This window comes from Lactuca virosa, unplaced genomic scaffold (genome assembly GCF_052849685.1).
Source record: "Lactuca virosa cultivar CGN04683 unplaced genomic scaffold, Lactuca_virosa_CGN04683_v6 scaffold_20, whole genome shotgun sequence".
Lineage (NCBI taxonomy): Eukaryota > Viridiplantae > Streptophyta > Magnoliopsida > Asterales > Asteraceae > Lactuca > Lactuca virosa.
In genome coordinates this window covers 423,498-439,833 of record NW_027629980.1, presented here as the reverse complement: position 1 = coordinate 439,833, position 16,336 = coordinate 423,498, and the positions used below count along the sequence as shown (strand labels likewise).

General features: G+C 36.5%; 1 long non-coding RNA gene across 2 annotated transcripts; it reads right to left on the bottom strand.

The window, feature by feature from the left end:
* Window positions 1-1,343: 1,343 nt before the first annotated feature.
* Window positions 1,344-3,056, bottom strand: LOC145142349 (uncharacterized). 2 transcript variants are annotated; one of them, XR_013723412.1, is made up of 4 exons: window positions 2,756-3,056; window positions 1,950-2,097; window positions 1,710-1,847; window positions 1,344-1,493 (listed from the first exon to the last, which is right to left on the bottom strand). It is a non-coding gene; the product is annotated as an uncharacterized LOC145142349 (long non-coding RNA). The 2 variants fall into 2 exon arrangements; XR_013723411.1 differs by having other exon boundaries at window positions 2,760-3,056.
* Between the last annotated feature and the right edge of the window lie 13,280 nt (window positions 3,057-16,336).

Genomic DNA, 16,336 nt, shown 5'->3' with positions numbered 1-16,336 from the left:
TTACTTACTTTTTTTGAATAGTCACAACAATAAAAAGAATATCAGTCTTCGTCTAAATCAAAACCGATGACAGTAGCAATGATGGACAAACCAATTTCCTATTTCATAATTTTTTTTTTAAAATATATAATTTTTTCATATATATATATATATATATATATATATATATATATATATATATATATATATATATTCATTGTGTTATGTGCCATAAATTTATAAAATTAATGAAAAAATATTAATATTGTTAAGTATACCTCATGGTAATCTGGAATATCATCAATATTCTTGATTGGAAAACGAAGGTAGTAATCCTTGGCCTTGGCCAAAATAGTATCGGCGTTAAGTTGTGTAGTAATAATGGAAGACTCAACATTAAATCCATATCAGCAATACTACATATAAGAAAAAAAAAGTGAAGAAGTTAAACAATATAAATAATTAATGATTAAGAATAAGGAAAAACAAACATTAATCTATTAATTAATGATAAAAGACATATGGTTTTTTTAATTCTGAAATGTGAGACATGTCATCATTAATATGCAATTTCGACCCAAACAAACAGTGAGCCACTTGAGGCTGACCTGGAAATAACAATTAAAGTTATATATTAATTTATCTTATAAATAAAATATTAATCTAATGACATGGACATTTATAATAAAAATATATTTTTATCACCCCAAGTTTTGAGCTTTGCCATATGTGAGAGGACGATAACACCTGCAATATCATTTTGATGTAAACAAATCGTTTTACAGCAGGTATGTATAATAAAGCAATATCAAAAGTATATTGCCTTTTTTTTACTTTTGGACAAAAAAGCATATGATGATTGAGAAACACAGACACAAACATACTACTACAAAAAGCCTCAAAAAACCCGGTTAAAAGCTTTATAGAACCCGGTTTGCAACCAGGTTTCTTATGGGCGAGTCTTATTCAGAAAACGTAATAGAACCCGGTTTTTCAACCGGGTCATATATTCATAATAAAGCCCAGTTCTTATGTTTAAAACTGTGTTTTTCTTCCTCACTAGGATCACTTTTGTGGGATAATATGACTCAGTTCTTATTCCTACAACCGGATTCCATTATGAAACCCAAAATCCATTCTTCTTGTACTTTATAGCCAGAATCTACAATATGCAACCAGGTCTTATAACTATTTTATTTTCTATTTTTTAATTAATTCTGCAAACCTAGTAACAACATACTTACAACAATTAATTCACAACAAAACTATTAAAAGAAAACATTTTAAATAATTATGGATGAAATCTTTTGTAAATGTTGACATGCCAATTAACTCAACCATAATAGACATCAATAAAAACATCATTCAAAGAAAGAACACGACTATTTAACAAAAAAACCATTAATTTGGTAAGTTCCTACTACATCATAAAACTTGCATAAAAAATTAAAGAAAGAACACCCGCGATTCCATCGTAGAGGAATTGTCCCAAGCAGTTCTATCCTCTATCACCACTGAAAAACAAACATAACAGATAATTAGTTTTTTACCATAATTATAAGACAGTTGAATTTTAACAATTGCAAGCACATGAGATTTTTCTACTACATAAAATTACGTCATCATATCATGTTGGAGCAATGTCAGGGTGTTGGATGCAAAAAAAAAAAAGAATCTCAACAAAATATCATTAAACTATAAGTATGATGTTATAAATATGAAGAACTAACCATATATCATTAAAGTAAGATGTTATCATTGGATGGCATCTCATATTCCCACGAAGGTTTTTTGCCCATATACCCATGATGGCCTAGTTGGATAGGATTCTTAAAAAACTCCGAGCTCGTCTCTTTCTGAATTTTTACCTACAAATACAACTAAGTAACTTAGTTAAAACATAGCAACATAACAATAATACTCAAAAGAGACATTCAAGTCTCACAAAACTAAAATTCCTCAAATTATACCCTCTCTTTAAGTTTTTCAATGTAGCCTCATCCAGATGTAGGTAGATATTAAGTGGATCTCATTTCTTGTCCAAGAAATTCTTTTTAAGCCTCTTCTTGAAGGCTGTTGTTGACTTATTGTTGTGTCTGAGCATCCAATGTATTTATTCTGGAGGACATTTATAAATAATGAAATTATAACATCATAAAAGGTGCATATGTATGGAAAAAAACAGAGTAATGGTTTCTTTCTTTAATATCATTTGGAAGAAGATTTATGGCATTGTATGGAATTATACAATCAAATATTTGTTAATTGTGGTTTCAAATTCTTCATCTAGACAAAACTAACAGAAAATGGCTTAATACATATGTTTAATTCTGAGCAGCCAATAAATCCTATAAAATTGTATGGTACAAATGAACAATGCTTGTTGGAAGCCATCAGATGCTTATTGGAAGCCATCAGATATCTGTACTTCAAATGAAGTTGTAGCAATATACACTTTTTCTATGTACTCAGTGTGGATGGTCAATTGGTTCAGTGAACATATAAACAATAAGTTAAATAATAGCACGGTATAGAATATAGGAGTCTATTAACTGAATTTTAGGGATTTCTTAGTAAATATTTGTTCATAGTCTATTAAATGTTTACTTTTATTGCCAAAAATCAAATAAATCTACAATCTCGAACTCGTGTTCGTAGAATCTTGACCAAGAGACTATTGATTGTGCTACATGTGGATCTTCAGGTTATGTCATTGCTGGTTTAATGGTGGTAAGTAAAAGATATCATGGTGTTAAGGAAGATAAGCAATGCTTACTTACACGAGTAGATTTGCGATAGAGGAGAGGCGGCAATGCTTTCGCGACAGTGGAAACGAGGCTATATTTTTGCTCTGACGGTGGTGGTAAGAAGGAGAGATGATGGTTAGTCGGGCTTTCTCATCTTTTTGGTACCGTACGAGATAAATGAAGACTTGAAGTAGGAGCACGATAGAGGAGAAACGGCAGTTCCTTTGCTCCGGTGTTGGCGGTAAGTAAGAGAGATGATGCGATTAGGGTTTCTGATTTTTTTTGTTGTCGTCAGAGATAAATGGGGGTGTGAGATGGTGGAATGAAAAGGGCGCTTCTTTTCAATAAATTTCACGAAATTTGGGCGGGATATATATTAATGACAAAACTTCAAAAATGGTCCTTGTGGTTCGAAAATATCAAGTTTGGTCCCTAATTTACAAAAACCTCCCGGATCATCCCTGTGGTTTCAAAACTTTTAACATTTGGTCCTTTCGGCTAACTCCGTTACCATTTAGCCATTAAGTCAGGGGCGTTTTTGTCATTTCACTACACAGGGACCATTTATGAGGTATTCAATTACTTTTTTTAAAATAAATAAATAAATAATATTTAATATGCAAGGGGTCCCCCCCTCTCTCTCTCTCTTACGATTCCACACGGTAGCACCACCTTCCGCCATAAAACCACCACTGCCATCACATCCTTCCCCACCGGAAACCACAACCCAGCTACCCATCTTCCATCCCGTTTGATCACTCAAACCCACCCTCAAATACCACCACTTACTGCCTTCCATTCATGTTTTTCTACTGCTCTTCCCCTTTTCCTTCACTACCGAGAAACACCACCACCCGCAAGGGTGGTGTTGCTGTTGTTGTAACCCAAACACCTCATCGAGTGTGGCCTGTTTGAATTGAGAGCCAATCTTCTTCTCCAGGTGTGAAATTATACACTTTTAGTTTTGTGAAGGAACATTTCTTTCAAGTGTTTCATCGAGCACCTGGAGTGCATTGTTCTCCTCCTTCATTTTCTGATTTATTTAGTAAGAGTTATCACCATTGGAAGCATACAATTCCAATTTTCTGTCCAGAGACATCCAATTAAGCAAATAGATGAACATGTATAGAGATGGGAATAAGAAATTAAGGAGTTGGAATTAAAATAAGGGAGAATTGTAAGAGGCTTGGATACAGGCATGAGGAATCGTAGGTGCTCTGCTTATCCATTATCATTCCCTTCACCTGATCCCACTCCTCACATTCTTGTGCTTCTTAGTCCTCTACCAATCCTCCCAATATCCTTCCAGAAAAGGTAATTTTGCATTGTAAATCGATTGAAGCAGTGGAAGGTGGTGGTGGCGGCTGGAATCATGGTGGCAGCAGCAGATGGCGGCTGTAGTGGTGGCCGGAGGTTGCTCTGGTTGCCTTTCTTGCTTCTGCTCAGCGGGGATGATGAGAGGGAAGAGCGATGGACGATGTCAGATGGTAGATGGTCAGAGTAGGGGTGTTCCAACAGTCACTGCGGTGGCGGTCGTGAAGTGGGTTTTGCCAATGGTGGGTAGCAGCTCTGCTGCCCGGTTATTTTGGCATCCGGCGATTCACGACGAGAAGGAAGGGGAAGGCTGCAATGTTGATGGCAGTGAAGGTGGGTTAATATGGTCCTTTATTATTTTGGCGGAGAGAGAGAGAGAGAGAGAGAGAGAGAGAGAGGTGGGACCCCTTACATATTAAATATTATCCATGGTTTGTATGGATTGGGCTAAAACCCATAAGGTGCTACATGGATAATCTATGGAGGTTACAAACCCATGGATCATGGAATATGGAAAGCCATGACAATTAGGGTTTACATGGTGTAACCCTACTTGTGTGACAACTATATAAAGACCACATGTTAACCAAAATCGGCACTACTACAAGCAAGTAAGAGGGCTAGCCGATTTTGAGGTGTAAGTGATCTTCTCTCAAGTTATTCTAAGTGTTGTGGTGTTGTGTGAGACATTTGAGGCATCACACTTGAGGTGCTAGGCTCACAAGGTTTTCAAGGAATGCAAACAACAAAAGGTATGTACTTCAACTAGCTATTATATTTAAAAGTTCCCCATGTAATGCTAGTTAGGATAATAACCTTGGAAAAAACAAATTTGCATGTATCTTAGTAAAACATAGATCCAAGGTTTCTAGGGTTGCATGTGTTGGATATAGTGTCTAAGTCCATAACTTTATTTGGTATGTACTTGACCCGACCCGGCATGGTCCATTTGGGTTGCATGGCATTGCAATACTTGGATAGACTAGATGAGAGAATAAGGCACTTATGATTATTAATATATTATAAGTTCTAATATATTAATAATAGTATTATTTAATTAGTATTGATCAAGTATTAATCTAGTATTAATTTGGTGATCAAAGTGAGACTAATTAAACATATAGGGTTGATTATGACAATCATCAATTTTTTTATGGTGGATTAATGATCCATGGTTTATGGGTTTGGTTATAACCATATGGAGCTCCATGGATAGTCCATGGGAGTTATAAACCCATGGGTCATGAGAAATGAAGAGTCATGACAATTAAGAGTATTCATGTGAAAACCCTATTGTGACAACACTATAAAAGGAACCCTTTGGCTAGCAAATCGGCGACCTAGTGTTTCTAGAGAGGGCATAACCGATTTTCAAGTGCAAGAAGTATTCTCTCAAGTTATTCCAAGTTTTGTGGTGTTGTGTGAAGCATTTGAGGCACAACATTTGGGGTGCTAGGCTCACAAAGTCTTGAAGGAATCCAAGCAACAACAAGGTATGTATTTCTACTAGTTTTTATGTTTTATGTAATCCCCATGCCATGCTAGTTAGGAAATAACCTTGAAAAAGAAATTTGCATGTATATAGAGAAAACATAGATTCAAGGTTATTAGGGTTGCATGTACACTTAGGAAGTGTTAGAATGCTCAAAACCCATTAGTGGTATCAGAGCCTAGGATTGTTTTTTGTATACTTGATGCAAAACTGCTTAAAAATCGAAAATTCTGCACTCTGACGACTAGACTCGCCGAGTTCATGGGGAGGACTCACCGAGTCCATGAACAAATTCATCCTACTTGACGAGTAGAATCATGCACTCGACGAGTAGGAGCGTGCTGGGCAGTTTTTTCGAGTTTTGTTGCTGGAAATGGATTAAAATCATTATCCCAATCTGTTTTGGACTTGTAAAATCTGTTTTTCAAAATGATAATGATTATGTTAACCCATTTTACATGACTTTTATCAATTTTCAAGTATTGTATATGTTTATATGATTTCTTGAAATTGCTTGACATGAATTTGTGTTCTTATGAGTTTTAGAAGATCATAGGAATTATGTGTAACCTCCATGTGTGTTTAATTCATGATCTTAATGGCAATGATGGTGTCCATAACTTGTCCTCAAGTTATGGATAACCAAAAGTCACTTCTTTGAATTGTGATTAAAGAACTAAAGAGGTTTCATAAAATGAAGAGTCTTCATTTTATGAACCATTAAAACTCATAAGTTACAAATTGAAGAGACTTGGAATAGTTTCAAATCTTGCCCTCAAGTTTTGGAATTTGAAAAGTCATACACTTTAATACTTTAATTCCAAATTAAACCTTAGATTTTTAAAAAGTTTAAAAATCAACACTTATACTATTATTATAATTTTATTATATAGATATGTATAAGAATATGTTATTCTTACCGTTAGTAGGCCTCATTCACGAAGCCGGTCTATAAGGGGGGTATAAGGTTGTTGCCTATAAAATGGTGACTTAATGGGTGTCCACTCTCACCCACCGCTTCCCTGATCGGTGGAGGGTCGTTAGCCGAACGGGTAGGATACGACTTTAAATACTCATTAAAAGTATAATGAATTATAAAGTAACTATACATTATAAATTACCAATCTTAGTTACTTTAGGAAAATGTGAAATTGGTGCTAGCCCATAAAATTACACTTTGTACCTTACCAAGTCGTTAGTGGAGCGTGTGTGGTTAACCGACACACTAACATGGACTAGTAAGAGTGGCAAAGGGTAACTTGACTTTATTATAGATCGGTGGAGCGTGTGTGGTTAACCGGCACATCGATTAGGTAATATTGTTGAGGGTATCAAGTCAATTTGTATGGTTATTCACACATTGTTTGTGATCCTCGGCATCCCAGTCACAAACTTAAGAGGGCACAATCGAGATTCAAACATGCCATTGAAAAGTTCAATGTATCTCAAAAGATCTAGGAGTTTCAAAACCAATAAAACCTAATAATAAAATATTTTGTTCTTATGGTGGAAATTGGTAAATCGTCATTTACCTACCTTCAAATATTTTATAGTGTGGATTACGGCATCCCTCTTCCAACTGTAAATAGTTTGTTGAATCCTAGCCTTAATATTTCATTTGGGTGACTTATTAAGGACTCTTAATCTAATGAAACTTGTCCTTCTTTCAGATGTCTTCCAATAACGTTGCTGGCTCAAACCCTATAGGCTCTTTTTCCCTTATGAACTTGTGTGGTAAGGTCATCTTTGATGGATCCAATTTCAATGAGTGGATCAGAAACATCAGAATGATTACCCGCTATGAGGACAAAGAATATGTCCTTGACAGGGAGCTTAAGGTTGTTAATGAAGCCACTGCTACTCCTGAAGAGTTTGCAGAGTTCATTGCACATGAGAAGGATGCTACCAAGGTGTCCTGCATCATGATGTCCACAATGACTCCGGAACTCCAAAAGTCTTATGAAGATTTCTACCCTTATGAGATGCACCAGGATCTGATGGAAAGGTACCATCAGAGCGCGCGTCAAGAGAGGTATGAAATCATTTCCTCCATGATAACCGCAAGGATGAAGGATGGTGAACCCATCACCGGTCACTTGCAGAAGATGCAAAGGTTCGTTGACCGGTTGCTGAAGCTAAATGTTGACTTCCCTGAGGAAATGACGATTGACATCATTCTCCATTCCTTACCTCCAAGTTATGATCAGTTTCGTATGACTTATCACATGAACAAGGAGGAAGTCACACTTAGCAAACTTCAAGGACTCTTAAGGACAGCTGAAAATGGCCTTAAGGGTAAAGCGGTTGCTACTTCTACTCCTTCAACAACCCTTGTTCTGGCTATTGGGCAGGGAAAGGGTAAGAAGAGGAAAAGCCCTTCAAAGGGTACCAAGGGTAAGACTCTTGATGGTTCCTCTTCAAGTGGGACAAAGAAAGGTCCCATTACTCCTTCTTCAAACCCAAAGGAAGCACAGTGCTTCTATTGCCAAGATAAGGGACACTTCAAGCGAAGCTACCCCAAATATCTGCAAGATGTAAAGGATGGGAAGGTTAAACCCACCCATGCAGGTATTTACACAATATTGTCTAACAACTCATCTAATGCTAATTCTTGGGTGCTTGATACAGGTTGTGGTATTCACATTTATACTGATTTGCAGGCACTAAGAAGAAGTGAGCAAGTGGAGCACGGGAAGATAAACTTAGTCATGGGCAACAGGAAAGCATCACCTGTTACCAAGATAGGAGTTTATTCTTTATTGCTTAATAATGGGTTAATGTTAGATTTGAATAAGTGTTGTTACTCGCCCGAAATGGCGAGAAATATTATTTCTTTTCATGGCTTGTACAAACAAGGTTTTTCATTTGCATTTGATAATAAAAATGGTGTTGTTAATGTTTATTACAATGATGTATTTTACTTTAAAGCATTACCTTGTGATGGTGTATATGAAGCTGTGAATGTTGTAGACAATCTAGGAAATAATGTGTTGTATATTGATTCTTCAGATAGCTTTGATAAATCATCCTTGTGGCATTGTCGTCTTGGACATGTTAACAAGAAGCGCATAGGCCAACTCCAAAAGGCTGGAGTCTTGGAATCATTTGACCTCAAGTCAGATGATAGTTGCGAGTCTTGTTTACTTGGAAAAATGACAAAGTCACCCTTCACAGGTACTTGTGATAGGGGTGAAGGTTTGTTGGACCTTGTACACACGGATGTGTGTGAGCCCTTCAGAGTTGCTACAAAGGATGCTAATCGCTATTATGTGACTTTTACTGATGATTACAGTAGATATGGATATATTTACTTAATCAAGCATAAGTCAGAAACCTTTGAAAAGTTCAAAGAGTTTAAGCAGGAAGTTGAGAATCAATTGGGCAGGAACATCAAGATGCTCCGATCCGATCGGGGAGGAGAGTATCTTAGCATTGAGTTCCTTGACTATCTTAAGGAATGTGGGATTGTCTCACAATTGACACCTCCCAGGACACCACAGTTGAATGGTGTGGCTGAGAGGCGCAATCGAACCTTGTTGGATATGGTTCGTTCCATGATGAGTCGAGCTTCGTTACCAATCTCTTTCTGGGGGTATGCTTTAGAGACTGCCGCCCATATCCTTAATCTAGTCCCTACTAAAAAGGTTGCCAAAACACCTCACGAGATGTGGACTGGGAAAGTACCCAATTTGGACCACATCGAGATTTGGGGTTGTGAAGCTTTTGTGAGGCGTGAGACTCATGACAAGCTTGAACCCCGAAGCGAGAGGTGTATTTTCATCGGCTACCCACAGAGATCCTTTGGTTACCTCTTCTACAGACCCATTGATAATGTAGTCTTTGTAGCTAGAAGAGGAGTCTTTCGTGAGAGAGAATTCATAAGCCAAGGGGACAGTGGGAGGAAAATTGACCTTGAAGAGCTTCAAGAGTCAAGCGGTGAAGGAACCTCAAATGCTGTCAGCCAACCTGAGGAGGAAACTCTTGTTGAGCCGATAGATGAGTCTGTACCTCCAAGACGTTCCACTAGGGTGAGGAACACACCTGAAATTTATTATGGTTATCACATCACCACTGAAGGTGATACATTTATCAGTGATAGTACATTGATAGATTTGGATGAACCTAATAATTATAAGGAAGCCATGGCAGGCCCTGAGTCTGCGAAATGGAAGGAGGCTATGGACAGCGAGATTCAGTCCATGTATGACAATCAAGTTTGGAACTTGGTTGACAATGTACCAGGTCGTAAGACAGTTGGGTGCAAATGGATCTTCAAGAAGAAGACTGACATGGATGGGAAAGTACACACTTATAAAGCGCGACTGGTTGCGAAGGGCTTTACTCAAACTCCGGGAGTTGACTATGATGAGACATTCTCACCAGTAGCTAAGATTAAGTCTATTAGAGTGTTGTTAGCCATAGCTGCATTTCATGATTGTGAAATATGGCAAATGGATGTCAAAACCGCTTTCCTTAATGGGAAGTTGGCTGAGGATGTTTACATGGCTCAGCCAGAGGGTTTTGTCGATCCAAAATACCCTAATAGAGTGTGTAAGCTTGAGAAATCCATTTATGGATTGAAACAAGCATCTCGCAGATGGAATCTTTGCTTTGATGAGAAAGTCAAAGAGTTTGGCTTTTCTAGGAGTGAGGATGAGTCTTGTGTGTATGTCAGGGCTAGTGGGAGCATAGTTAGCTTCTTGGTGTTGTATGTGGATGACATACTTCTCATAGGAAACGACATCCCAACTTTGCAGGAGGTTAAGTCCTGGCTTGGGAAGTGTTTTGCTATGAAGGACCTTGGGGAAGCTGCCTATATCCTAGGGATAAGGATATTGAGAGATAGGAGTAAGAGACTAATTGGACTTAGTCAGAGTACTTATGTGGATAAGGTACTGAAGAGGTTCAGTATGCAAGATTCCAAGAAAGGAGAATTACCAATCCAGAGTAATGCCAAGCTAAGTAAGACTTAGAGTCCGAGTACAGAGGCTGAGATAGCTGAGATGAGTCAGATACCATATGCTTCCGCTGTGGGCTCGGTCATGTATGCTATGACTTGTACTCGCCCTGATGTGGCCTTTGCTTTGAGCATGGTCAGTAGATATCAAGGGAACCCTGGCAAGGCACACTGGACAGCGGTAAAAAACATTCTCAAGTATCTGCGGAGGACTAAGGACTGGGTCCTTACCCTCGGGGGCAGTGATGACTTGAGAGTGGAAGGATATAGTGATGCTAGCTTTCAGACTGATAGGGATAATTTCCGCTCTCAGTCAGGCTGGGTCTTTATCCTAAATAGAGGAGCAATTACTTGGAAAAGTTCCAAGCAGGAGACAGTAGCTGATTCAACTTGTGAATCATAGTACATAGCAGCAAGCGAGGCAGCAAAAGAGGCGATATGGCTAAAGAACTTCATCGGAGACCTTGGAGTTGTACCAGCTATAAAAGAGCCAATGGAAATTTTCTATGACAGTGAAAGTGCGGTTGCTTTGGCTAAAGAACCAAGAGATCACGGGAGATCTAGGCACATTGACAGGAAATACCATTTCATCAGACATAGAATAAAAGAAGGACTCCTCGTGGCAAAGAGGGTATCATCAGATGAGAACCCGGCAGATCCCCTCACGAAGGGACTGAGCAGGGTTAAGCATTTACAGCATGCGAGGCGCATTTGGCTGAAGGATGATATTAGTTTCAATAATTAGATTCCTGAAACTTGTAAAATGTAATTGACATTTGATGATAAATAAAAGTTGTTATTTATTTATGAGTAAGGTGTTACTATCTTGTGTTGATTGTTTACTATGTTTCAATTTTGCATGTTTTTACTTCCAGAATAATTATGTTATTATTCAAACCATCCACAGTCAGTCAAACTTTGGAAGTAAGTATTGATTTAAGACTGTCATGAATTTGGCTTGTATGATTTGTCTAAAGTGCTTTGGACAATGCAATGGTTGCTACAACATTCATGAGTACTCATAAGGGTTGAGTATTGGATCCAACCCACGCTCACTTGCATCACTTCATGGAATTTATCTCGAGTGATCGTGAGACGGTAATATCATATGAATCTTCAAACCTAGAGATATGAGTTGTTGACTATGAGTTGGTTATTCATTGATTGTACGAAAACGCATTGGTAACTCGATGTTATAAAACGTGCCTTTGTGAATAATTCAACAAGTAGTTAGTACAAGCATATCAGTTGAAGTTTATCTGTTCCTTCTAGAAATAGAAGCGATATCTGGGCCCCTCGATGATTTGGTTTTGACCTATGTACCGGGCCCGGTCAGAACCTAATTGATGTGTTCAATTTAGTTCTATGTCGAAACAAATCAGAGATCGAGAAACAAAATGCTGGACAATAAGTAAGACCATGTTCCATATGTTTGTCCGGCTGATATCATGAGAACAGAGGATTATATGATCACTTATCTTAAATGGCGTATCATCATCATCTCAGTTCCGAGAGACTTTGAAAGAGCTACGATTGCTAGTCGGATTTTGAAGTCATATTTGCAAATATAGTTATTAGACTTATCCAAGTGGGAGACTGTTGGATATAGTGTCTAAGTCCATAATTTTATTTGGTATGTACTTGACCCGACCCGACATGGTCCATTTGGGTTGCATGACATTGCAATAATTGGAGAGACTAGATGAGAGAATAAAGCACTTATGATTATTAATATATTATAAGTTCTAATATATTAATAATAGTATTATTTAATTAGTATTGATCAAGTATTAATCTAGTATTAATTTGGTGATCAAAGTGAGACTAATTAAATATATAGGGTTGATTATGACAATCATCAATTCTTTCATGGTGGATTAATGATCCATGGTTTATGGGTTTGGTTATAACCATATGGAGCTCCATGGATAGTCCATGGGAGTTATAAACCCATGGGCCATGAGAAATGAAGAGTCATGACAATTAAGAGTATTCATGTGAAAACCCTAATTGTGACAACACTATAAAAGGAACCCTTTGGCTAGCAAATCGGCGACCTAGTGTTTCTAGAGAGGGCATAACCGATTTTCAAGTGCAAGAAGTATTCTCTTAAGTTATTCCAAGTTTTGTGGTGTTGTGTGAAGCATTTGAGGCACAACATTTGGGGTGCTAGGCTCACAAAGTCTTGAAGGAATCCAAGCAACAAGGTATGTATTTCTACTAGTTTTTATGTTTTATGTAATCCCCATGCCATGCTAGTTAGGAAATAACCTTGAAAAAGAAATTTGCATGTATATAGAGAAAACATAGATTCAAGGTTATTAGGGTTGCATGTACACCTAGGAAGTGTTCGAATGCTCAAAACCCATCAACATGTACACCTTAGGAGTGTTATAATGCTCAAAACCCTTCAATGGTATCAAAGCCTAGGCTTGTTTATTTGATTCCATGCATAGAGATTAGGTCATAAATTCTCATTTTGAGCTAATATGGGTTCATGACATACATTGGACATGTATGTCAAAAAAGCACCAACCTTTGGTGTAACATCTCATTTTTCAAGTCCAATTTTTTTATATATAGCGTTTCATAAAACAATTCATAAGAAAACATCATCAAGTGATTTATTTCATAAACTACCCTTCGGTCCTATTGACCGGTAACTGGGGACTATCTCCCCTACTACCACTATCACATAACATCATATCATGCTAGCACATAAAACATATCAGGTAGTAGCAAACTTAGATAACTATCACAAAGACAATCATCTATCAAACAACTCCTACTAGTGGGTCGGCGTTGTGGCCATAGACCCACTTTTACTGGAAGGTAACTCACCTCAGTGTCGTGTAGTAACTGAACTGTCCTTGTTGTTGGGATCAACTCCTCTCAACTCCTACACATAACAATTTTCCTTATTTACCCTTTCATACTCATAACCCTTTCAAGGGTCATCTCAGTGTCGTGTAGTAACTGAACTGTCCTTGTTGCAGGAACTAGATGTTACATTTGGGATGGTCTTGGTGTTAGAATCACTTATGGAAAGGATTAACTTCGGGCTTTAAGGATTAAGTGCTTATTGGTTAAGCCCTTGCATTATTAAGCTTTATGGATTGTTATGATATATAACGTGTAGCTATTTTCGTTGTAAAATTTGGCTAATTTTCTCGGATGACATATTTAAAACATTATCGATTTTACTAGCAAGAGACAGGCTACTATGATAATCGCGGACGACATTAGCATGTACATGTTAAATTGGTTAAAGACTATGACTAATTTCAATACAATAAATTGGAAAATGAGGTGCAATGTTTGATCCTTTACATGTTTGTCGGTCTGGTGGTGCTCTTGCTGGTTTTTTGGCATATTATTGGACCAAATTACCCATGGTTTTGTTGTGGTTCATTGGTTGGTGCCTGATTTATTTGTGTTGGTGGTTTTCGGGATTTGTGCTGCTTGCTGGACAAAATTATCCATGGTGCTGGTATATAGAGCGTTGTTTTTTGATTTTTTTTTGTTTTTTTTGAAGTTATTAAAGTTCGTTGTAATTTATGGAGGTTTGTTGTTTGGATGTCTCATGGTTCTATTTCATATGGATGTCTCAACATCCCTTGCCTTATGAATCATATAGACACATTAACTCAAATGTTGGGGACAGAAATTTGACTTTCAATCTTAAATACGTTGTTTTTAACTTTGAAATCCTAGGGAAATAAAAAGGATGTTATTTTTGTAAATATAAGTAAAAAAATATCATTACAAATTATTAAAGATAAATTGTGATTTGTGTTAATTTGGATTTTGTATGGTATTTATATTTTTTTATTATTATTCAACAAAAAAATAATAGAAAATGATAAAATAGTAATTTTAATAATACAACACAACAAAAGGTTCCATCCAAACAACATTTTAAAATTTAGATATTAAAAATATTAAAACAATCTTCGAAATTCAAACCTTTTTAAAAATTCAAATCTTCAAAATTAACCTAAGATATTATCCCTTAGATGAATTATCTATTAATATTGTTTGGTATGCAACAAACAAATAATAAATGAAATTAGTTAATAATAATGGACAAAAATACCCTCTTAATTGAAATACATATAATATTTTTTTTTTGACGATTATGAAACCTCTTTAGTATTATCATTATCAATTTCTAACTTTTTATTTTGTTGTTGAAGTCGGGATTACATTTTTTTTCCCGCCAACAAACTCCATCATATTCTTCCATTGATGGATTACAGCACCGTACCTTTTCAACCCGCTCTCTCTAGAATCACCTACGTACAATTTATTTTCTGTAATACACAAACAACACTTCGATTGTTAATACACACAGCGGAGAGAAAGAGAGATAGAGATAAAAGGGAAGAAATCGTGAGGGACTGTTGTAGGCAGAGATAAACGCAAAGGGTAAGAGAGGTGGAGGTGATAGAGAACATAAAAAGAGAGGCGAGAAAGAAAAACATTACACCCTCTTTAATTTAAGAAATTCACCCTCTGTAGTTTGTATCATGATATTCTCTGTTTTTCCTCTATCATGCCCTCACGCCCTCACCAAATCACCAGCCGGATTCACATCCTTACTCCATTCTTAATGGTCTGGTAAGTCCCTCCTATCATTTTTAAGTGTGTTAAATCTATTTCCCCCATTTCTGATCTGTAGAGGTGTTTTTTTATTTTTATTTTTTTATTCTCCTTTGGTACCTGGTACCTCTGGATGCCTTTGTGTATTTTGTTGTGCTAGCATATTGGTGATCTAAGTTTTTTTTTTATATATAGTTTAAATTCGATTTTCTTTTCGTTTTTTAGTGTTTAATTAACATCATATTCAAGTATATGATGCAACTTGCAATTATACTGATAATTTGTTGTGGTATAGCAGATTGGCTACCCGTAAGGGAAAAAATGACAAACGTCAAAATACAAAACTAAGATGAGAAGATCAACAACTTGAACTTCACCAGATGAGTTTTCCAGTGTATGGATGGTGTACTCTAGCAAGGAACCAGAGAGGAGACATACGCAGGCAAAAAAGACTCAAAACAAGGGGCAAAATGGTCAAAATATGAAGCAAAATAGGAAAACATTGGGCACCAGGGACAGAGAAATATGCTGCTAACTTCCTTTATATTGAGTGAATGGTTGAATAAATAGATATTGCAAGAAACAATTAGAAATTAGTGGTTATTATCCTCAAATAACTTAATAGTTTGAGCCTAAAAGTTAAATTTTGTTTCATGATCTATCAAAAAAACCTGTGCCTTGAATACCCATAACATATATGTTAAAAATCAAGTTTTTTCTTATATATTCGGATAATCATCTCATAAATTAGATCCCCTGGCAACTGGCATTCTGGCAATGGGACACAGTTGTATTTACAAAACCGGGCCATATGACTACACAAATAAAAAGATCCGGTTGTATAATTGAGACTGGGTTGTTTAACTTGATCATGTAGACCGGTTCCTTACTTTAAACCGGGTCATATTGCTCTCCCTTTTATGAAATCCGGTTTCCACAAAATATAACCCGGTTTTTTGAATAACTGGGTCTTTTATAGTGGGTCCTATGTAGTCTTTTGTAGACACAAAATATAACCGGGTTTTTTGAATGATTCATATATTTCTTTAATATATATATATATATATATATATATATATATATATATATATATATATATATATATATTAAAGAAATATATGAATCATTTCCAAAAAAGTAGTTTTTACTGCAAAGGAAAATAAGTTATTTTGAAGAAATAATGTATGTAGACACTAAACCTTTCGGGAAGGTACTCCACTTTTACTTTTCTATACTTCTATTTTC